Genomic DNA, 7,743 nt, shown 5'->3' on the forward strand with positions numbered 1-7,743 from the left:
TTGTTGTTCGTTGTTGAGGCGAGTGGGGATGTAGGGGGAAAGATCGTCTTTATTTTATTTTTTAAAATGATTTTATTGATTTATTTGCGAGAGAGCGTGCGCAAGAGCAAGCAGAAGTGGGGCTGGGGGTGGCAGAGAGAGAGGGAGAAGCAGACTCCTGCTGCGTAGGGAGCCCCGAGGCCCTGGAATCAGCATCTGAGCTGAAAGCAGCCGCTTAACGCACTGAACCACCACCCGCGTGCCCCTGGAGTTTGCTTTTATTTAAAAGCAACACACCACTTTTTCCTCCAAACCTGTCTCAAGCACTTTTCCATCCCTGCCAAGTACTGACTTTCCAAATTAAATGAAAAGTTCCTAAGGGTAGGCATCGGATTTCTTTACGTCCAAGTGGGCCTCCCTTGCCACCGCTCCATCTGACACAGCCTGCGGCAAATCCCTACCTGCCGCCCGTTCAGCTCACCTGCGAGCAGGGCGGAAGAGCAGAATCCCCAACCCTGGAGATCTTCGTTGGGGCAAGATAAGAACATTTCTAGAAGACCCCTGTGGAAATACAAATCTGTTCTTTGGAGCGGAGAAAACGTTGTCACGTAGGTCTCATTATTAATAGCACTGCTTCACTCTTAGAAGTGTCCTGGTTTGGACAGGACAGGAAATTCTATTGCCATCCTACCCAGTAGGAAACCTCAGGGGCACGGTGACAAGGAGGAGAGGTAAGTTGTGGGGGCTGAGGGACAGGGTAAGACAGGGGCATAAAGCCACCAGGAGGCACCAGAAATGCAGGAAGATGTGGGAATGGTGACCAGCAGGCAACCACAGAGAGCCCATTAAGGGAACAGGAGACACCAAGGCAAACTTTTCTCCTTAACAACTGCGTCAGGTGCTAGTTCAGCTTGAAACACTCAAAACACATTGACCTTTCCTTGAGTCCTTGAGGTGAAGGTGATTAGCACCCGTCTTGTCTACAGGAAAATTAATGCATATTCGCAATTTATATTCAACTCGCAATCCTTGTTTATTCTAGAAAAAGAGTTAGAAGCTTCTCTTTCAACAGTTTAATCCTCTGGACTAATCATTCTCCAGCAGTGGTTGGAGCGGCGTACAGATAAAGCCCTGAGGGATGGCTGATGGGGGGGGGGTCCTCTGGGGTCCCGGGAAGCAGTTAGTTTGAGCCCAGAATGCTGACGAGCTGGCACCAGGTCCTGATCCCTCTGGGTGATGTATGTGCCATTTCCAAGAACGCTTATCTAAGGTTCCCTAGCCTGACAGTTCACTGTTTACACGTCTTATGCAGCGCCGGTCTACGGAGGAAAACTCCTTTTCAGATTTCTCTCTCCTCTGAGCCTGGAAAGGAATCTCCTTTTCCCTGTGACCTCCCACCACAGCCGTTGGCAGGAGATCATAACCCACGGCCCATCACCCAGTAAAACGTTTCCGGGTGTTTTCCACCGAAGGTCTGCCACAGGGAGAGAGGCTGGATTCACCTTTCTGCTCCTTCTGCACCACAGACTGAAAAAGCAAAGGCACCCCAGGGGTGAGCTGCTTCGCACCCACGCTCCTCCACCGTGCGAAGAGGAGACGAAGTATCCCGGTCTTCACGAACCACAGAAACCTGTCCCCTGAAGATGGTCACTTTGCAGCTTTCTGCATCCCCTCATTTTTTCTGCCACAGCTGGGCTCCTTCTCAGAACTGTTTTCCAAGTGGCAGCTTGTGTTTATTCTACTGGGCTTTTGGAGAACTTCGGGAAGGAAAAAATCAACAAAGTGTAGTTATGCGCATGGAAAACCATATGCTTCGTAAAACTGCATATGTGCTGTGTTTAAGATATACATGAAGATATGCCAGAATAAACACCTGCCAACTTTCCAACCTACCTAGATTAGAAAATTCAAAAAGCCTATGTTCATATGCAAAAAATACAGCCTGACTTAAATTTGCAGATTGTTAAAGCTGAAAGAGCTCATTGGAGGGTTGCAAACTCAGATTCCTCAGGCAAGCAGACAGGTCAGGTCGTGTTAATGAGAAAAGCGGGCCAGGCATGGCCAGCAGGGAACTGGGATGGGATGAGGACCGCCCAAATGAGTTCCTTTAGGCAAGTGTGGCTGCTCAAAAACACAGAAACGAGAAAGCTAGAAATCGAGATTCTTTTGTGAATTCTCCTAACTTTTCCAGTGTTGTTGGGTCATTCGGATTTATTTTAAACTATTGTAGAAGTTGAACAACATTGTAAATAAGATTTGACCCATGGACGTCCAGTCTGAGAACTCTTCTCGCAAGATTCCATAATTTAGTAATGGATGAGGGGTTTGATGGAAAGTTTTCACAATGTCACACTGATGGTGACTGATAAATATGTCAGCAGGGCTCGGCTTTCCTGACTCTTGTCCTGGTATTGTTTCTCCTAATTCTGATATTGTGTGACCTGCCTTCAAAGGGGATGTTGCTTCATGGATAGGTCTTCGGATGATCAATTCAGTTGTGCGTTTTTCCTGTGTTTGTTTGTTTTTTTCCTATTTGTCCCTCAAGATCCATTCTGCATCCTTCTTTATCTTGCTCTTTGTCTCCCGAGGCTGACCTCTATTGCTTTGCCCTTGTCCTTTGGCTTCTGGTGGAGTTTAGCCAATGAGAGGCCCCAATATGAGCTCAGAGAGAAGGTGGGAGGAAATTTATGGGTTTCCCTCCACTAAAGGCTCCTGTCAGGCAGTGTGCTCCGTGGAGCTTCTTTCTCTGGGTTTTAGGAACCACACCCACTTCTTCCCTCTTCAGACTGAGAGGCGGCTTTGAATTATTGTTGGATTCAGAATGCTCCATTCTTCCTTGTTGAGCTCCCCAAACCCTGTCTATAAGTTTGTGAATAGTTCCTTTATTACCAACTCTTCAATCACCAGCTAGAGGTAGAGTAGGCAACTAGCCTGGTTTGCCTAAAACTCTATTTGGGACATCCCTCAGTCCTGGGCAAAGCGAAGTAGTTGGTTGACTACGTATGTGCTCTGTTTGTATACTGCTTTAAAACCTGCTGCTTTGTCATTCTATTCCTTCTCTATGACCTTCAATAATTTCAAATATTCTTATTTTATCTCTTTATAAGAATATTCAAATATTCTTTGAATATTCAAATATTCTTATAGTCTCTTACAGATACTTCTATTATCTCTGATTCTTAGGGTGCTCTTTATCCTTCTGCTGCATCTGCTGACTCTCTCTCATGGTGGTTAATTTCCCTGTGTGAGTTCTTCGTGGCTCTTTGAGTCCCAGCAGTCTCACAATTGCTTCTATTTTATCCTAAGGGTTCGACTGACCTGAGTAGCTTGGGCTAACTTCGTAGTAGTACACATTTGGACACCACACCCATATGTGGCACAGACTTGGGATTATGGTTTCTTGGACATAACTTTTTTTGTTTTCTTTTAAACCAGGGCCTTATACAGGTGGCAAGCTTTCTTCCTTCTTTCCAAGATTCAAGTGTGGAGATTTTATACTCATCATTTTATGGACAGTGTAACTTGTCAAGGCTCACAGCTTTATGTTGAAGCTCAGGTCTGGTTTCCCTACCTGGCAAGGGCTTGAGGCCACGTCTCTTAGAACTCTAGCTAGTGTCAAGTCCCCAACCTTTAGGTTTCAGGGTCTATGTCTGGGTCAGAATTTTTGCTGAAATGCCAGCCCTCCGTTATAGTCCTGGCTTTACAATCCTGGCTTTGATTTCCCCTTTCATGCACCAGAAGATTTTTTCTTTCTGTCTTTCATGCCAGAATTTTATAAAATTCTATTTCTATTGTTTCATTCCATTCAACCTTTCTACGAATCTGTTGTGCCATACTGTCAGAACCAGAGACTACTTTGAAACACTGACGTTCAGACCCAGCATAAACCGGAAGTAGTCTTTAATGTGGTGCTCCTTCTGCCCTTGCAGAGTCAGGGAGAGAATTTGGTTCACACATTGAGGCCAAAATGCAGCAAGTCTGAGGGGCCAGGCTTGGATACCTAACCAAGTGTGAGTCACTTCTGATGCTAATCTCGTCTCTTTTAAGGTGATTGGCACCATGAGGCAAGGTGGAAATGAAATATTCATTGCCCATTCAATATTACCTAATTTGTATGTCCAAGTGTTGACAAAAGAGAAGCCCTTGCCGTCTACTTTATGAGTAATTGTAAATTAATATGCAGCCCTGCACCCATTCTAGTGAGAAGAGAATAACTTACATTTGCCAACTGTTCCACAACATGGCCTGGTTTCAGCTGCAGATGTCACCCATCCTGTTGGAAATTTAGAGGGATTGAGAGACTTCCTAAAAGAAGCAACTCTGAATAACATTTCGGAATGGGGAATCTGAGAGTCTTATATAACCAAGGTTAAAAGAAACACTAAAGATCATCTTCTCGTTTCACCAGTGAGGGAAATGAGGCCCAACCTGGATTTCAGGGTGAGGCATTTCTTCTAACTCTTCCAAGCAACTTTCACAGCACAGCCAAATAAATAGTCATTTTGCTTCTGCAGTTATGTTGTCATTCTACGGCTTGATAGATTTTTTTTTTCATCGAAAAGTTGTACTGAACAGATCTTTGGGTGCTCCATACCTACATGGATCTTTCAGGCAGGACTAGAGAGCTACGTCCATCACAATGACTTACCGCCCAAAGGTGGCAGCTTGTTCTTCATTTGCTTAATGAATCCATTGAGCCCTGAGGTTTCCTAGGGCTTGATCAGAGAGGAAATTCCCAGGGCTTTGACACTTTGCAAATATCAGTTTAAAGTTCCAGACATTTCTCCCAACTATAGGTGTCGGTATGGGAACCACGCCCCCACAGCATAAAGCAGGTACCTCAACCACTCCTTAGCCAGAGCCCTCTCTAGGGGGCTTCAGCTCAAGTCAAGATCTAGGAGTGGGAGCCCCTCGTTCTGAATCTAATTACTTCATCCAGTAACAGAGGCAAGAGCCAGTGGGAGAGGGTCCCGGAGGAATAAGGTGATGTGGTTGTGAAGCATATGGGAAAAGCATTACTGTAATTAGAAAAAAGGAAAACTAGTAAGTGTTGTTTCTGTCCTTTGCATTCATTCTTTTATTTAATCATTACCAAAATGCTGTGAGTTAAGTACTACTCCTAATCCCACTTTACAGATGAGAACACTGAGGCACAAAGCAGTCAAGCAGGAGATCACACAGCAAGTAAGGGACAGAACCAGAATGTGAGTCCGGCACTCTTGACTCAAGAACCTTCTATTATAACCATGCTGCGTGCCATGTCCTGAGCTCTGGGGAGCACCGTAGTTCACAATAATGTTTATCTGTCCTTGTAAGACTTCTCAGGCATGCTCCCTTCTCTTATAGCTTTTATTTTAATACTAACAATACCTGGATAAAGCACTGGTTCGAGAACTTTATATGCACACATTACCTTATCTATCTTCACAACTCTATGAGGTATTAGTCCCATTTTACTGATAAGAAAACTGAGGTTGAAAGAAGGTTAAGTTACTAGTCTGATACCAGACAGGTCGTAAGCGACAGACGCCACATTCAAATCCAGACCTTCTAATTTCAAAGTCTGAGCTCTCCTTACTATGACAGTGGATCCCAAACTTCAATGAGTACCCTGGGAATCTTTTAAGAAAGGAGATCTCAGCCTCTACTCCCAGATTCTGAATCGGTCGATCTGGGGAAATCCCAGGAATCTGTCTTCCTTAACTTTGCAGAGTAGAGGACTCTACTTTGCCAATGCCCACCTCACCATACTGCATCTATGACTACAACAGATCAGACATAAACTGGTCAGTTGGATTTTAGCTCTGACATCATCGTATTGCTCAAGCATGCTCTCTGCTCCTGGCTGGATTATCCAAAACCCAACAGACTGCATGGTATTGCTCGCTGTACTGGCTTCTTACATTGTGGATGTTCCTCTTCCCCAATCTCTGCACACAGCCCTGAGAAAAAGGTATCTGTGTTAGTTGGGACACTTTTCATTGCAAACGACAAAAAAGCAATTAAGCAAACTTTAGCAAAAGGGGGGAATTCATTGACTCATTGAACTGAAGACTCCAGGGGTAAATCTACCTTTAGGTATGGCTTGATCCAGGTAGTCAACTGGTGTCACCCAGAATTCGTCTCTGTTTACTTTTCAGTTTTGTTTTCCTCTTTGTTGTCTTCATTCTCAGGTCCAGCCTCCCCTCAAGAGCTTATGACCATCTGAAACTTCAAGCTCATATTCATGTAGTTTAACGACTCCTGCAGAAAGATGGAGCCTCATTTCCAATTGTTTTGGCAAAAATCCTGAGGCGGAGTCTCATCAAGCTGTGTTGATTTAAATTCTCATTCTTGAATGAAGCATTGTGGCCTGAGGGTGTAGAATATTCCAATTGGCTAAACTTGGTAGGTGGGGTGGGAGTGCAGGGTCAGCCTGACCAAAGCCACATGAAATGAGCCTGAGGGAGAGTTGGGCCCTACAAAAAAGAATAATGAAGGACATAAAAGGAATAGATAAGGCAGGTAAAAGTTACCCAAGACCAGCATTAGAGCGATGAGATATCTGATTCCCAGAGCAGAGATTACCAGGCTACAGTGATTGTGGAATGAACTCTAGGGAAATTGACCCACCAGGTTTTTCCCATACTCAGAACAGAGTTAAGCTGGAAGGAGAACGCTAACATTTCGGTACTAACAAAACAAAACAACACAAACTTGGCCCTTTACAAATGGAATAGAACGCACAATAAAATTTCAGAGTTAAGAGGGATCTTATTGATCTTCCAGTCCGACCACTTAATTTTGACATTTTAAAAAACCAACAGAATTAATCATTTTGAGTTAGAAAAATCAATAAGCCATTCACTGAGCACACAACTAAGGAGCAAGTTTATTGAGGTCTGTGGAAAGAGCCGTAGAAGGTGTGGAGTCTTGAGTTCCAGTTTCAGACAAAGGAGGCAGGTCACTTCAACAAGGTGGTTCCTGCCTTCTGCCATCTGTGATTTGTCAGACGTTTCTCAGCAACATCATATTGGGGTCAGGACTACAACCCAAGTCCCCCAGTCTAGGACTCTTTTCTTTCATCTTTGCAGTCCCTGCTGGGAATCGTGTCTTCTCCCTTTCTTGGTCCAACTTTCTTTGCTCTTTTCCTCCTGTTAGACTTTCCACCAAAAGGCTAGCATCGCTCATTCAGCCTGCATTTATGGACTGCCCGAGACGCATGTAAGGATGGCAGGAAAGGAGTGACAAGTGAGACACTGTTGAGCTCTCGAATTTACAACTTGGTCATCCTCAAGTTTCTTGGAAAATGCTTCTTTCCTGCCAGTTCACCCCCATCTGCCATACTTTCCCCGCTGTCTCAACAGTTCAGAGTCTTCCCCAATTGTTCACTTCCCTTAAAACACCCTCCTCAGACTTGCTCCCTTTCTTGCTTTCCTGACCCATGGGCGCAGGGTAACCTTTTTCTGAGCTCATTCTGTACCATCTGATACCATCCATTAAAATTTAACAGCAAGTGCTTAGCAAAAAGATGACGAGCTTTACTGGCAATTCAAACCAGGTTATTGGGCACCATCTGCCTTCCTTCAAATTAATGGGAAGAAGGAATGGATCCTTTGGGCTTTGTTTATTTTTAGATCATTGCAAAGGGACCCAGAGGGCTGTCTCTTGATCATGTTAATCCCCAGCCTAAATGAGGCCAAAATACCAAGGGTGAGAATAAATGACCATAAACAGGTTTCTATGCACATACAGTAGTTATGGGAAAAGCAGAATAAAGTGTTC

The sequence above is a fragment of the Meles meles genome, chromosome 3, assembly GCF_922984935.1.
Source record: "Meles meles chromosome 3, mMelMel3.1 paternal haplotype, whole genome shotgun sequence".
Classification (NCBI taxonomy): Eukaryota; Metazoa; Chordata; class Mammalia; order Carnivora; family Mustelidae; genus Meles; species Meles meles.